The sequence below is a fragment of the Schistocerca nitens genome, chromosome 4 (genome assembly GCF_023898315.1).
Source record: "Schistocerca nitens isolate TAMUIC-IGC-003100 chromosome 4, iqSchNite1.1, whole genome shotgun sequence".
NCBI classification, from domain to species: Eukaryota; Metazoa; Arthropoda; class Insecta; order Orthoptera; family Acrididae; genus Schistocerca; species Schistocerca nitens.
Window position 1 is genome coordinate 369,253,628 of NC_064617.1, and position 1,659 is coordinate 369,255,286.

A 1,659-nucleotide genomic window follows, 5' to 3' on the forward strand; every position below is an offset into this window, starting at 1 on the left:
TCTGGCGATAATCGGAAAATACCACTTTTGCGACACCCATACAGACGGAGAATGGCCACTAGATCAATGACAGGAGGAGGGCTGTCGACTCAATGGGTGGTTGAAGCACGATAGAATGTTTTCTTTTATTAAAACACGATGAAATAGTCACTTTAATTGAAATTCAATAAAAGTAAGGAGTACACTAGAAAGCCGGCCGCGGTGGCCGTGCGGTTCTGGCGCTGCAGTCCGGAACCGCGAGGTTGCTACGGTCGCAGGTTCGAATCCTGCCTCGGGCATGGGTGTGTGTGATGTCCTTAGGTTAGTTAGGTTTAAGTAGTTCTAAGTTCTAGGGGACTTATGACCTAAGATGTTGAGTCCCATAGTGCTCAGAGCCAGTACACTAGAAGAGTGCAACTACTATGGTGCGAAATCTCTAGGAAAAAGAAGGTTGAGTAAGCTTCCCATCGATAGCGAATTCATTAGATTTGAAGTACAGTCTCCGATTAGGCACACAGAGTGATGTGGTGCAGTGATAATTGGACTCGATTTCATGAGCACGGTGGCTCAAATCCCCTCCCGAGCATCCACATTTTAAGATTTTCGTGCTTTCCCTTAGTCGCTTAAGGCAAATGCCGACGTACTTCCTTTGAAAAGTACTCTGGAGATTTCCCTTCCTATTCTTCCTCAAACAGACCTCTTGCCTCATCTCCAATGTTGTCGACGAGGCACAGACACTAGTCTTCCAACGCTCCTTTGGATTAGATAAGATTGGCTGGATTTCGTTAGGAACTGTTGCGCTCAGCGATTGTGAAAATTATGTAATAATATCCAGATTTCTGCTGTAGAAGTTTGATGACGTATTTGTTGTGATGGATGCATCTGTGAAAGTTAGATAACCTTTTCTATTGTAGTGTTGATTAATCATATTTTCGAATACACAGATTTGGTACTTATTGTCCATATATCATCAGTGGTGTCTGTCGCTCTGTGCTGTATTACACCATTGGGTAGGTTTAGGACTCTTAAGCTATAAGCTGTTTTATGGTTTGCTTTTTTTTCGCTATGGGACTTAACTACTGAGGTCATCAGTCCCCTAGAACTCAGAACTACTTAAACCTAACCAACCTAAGGACATCACACACATCCATGCCCGAGGCAGGATTCGAACCTGCGACCGCAGCGGTCTCGCGGTTCCATCCTGTAGCGCCTAGAACCTCACGGCCACTCCGGCCGGCTATGATTTGCTCCTATTGCTAACGGCCCTCTTTTGTACTTTTATAATTTGACGTTTTATCGTCAGATTTGAGAATCTGACAGTTGTAACAGTTGACTAAAGATGCTATAGCCTATGGTAACAGCTGCTGTGGTGTGTTGATGTTATCATTTCGGACTCTATGTATGATGCTTGTAATCGTCGTGTCTGTAGGTAGTTGTTTGTGTCTATCCATCTTCTTTCCTTAGAAACTCAATAAAATTTTGCATGAAATGTTTAAGTTTTAAATCCATTTGTCCACCTACAATGACATCAGGGCGCTGTGTTGTGTATGATCATATAGCATCTTTGACCAACTGTCACAGCTGTCAACTTCTCAAGTCTGACGATAAAACGTCAAATTATAAAAACACACGAAAGTACCATTAACAACAGGAGCGAACTACAAAACAGCTTATAGTATA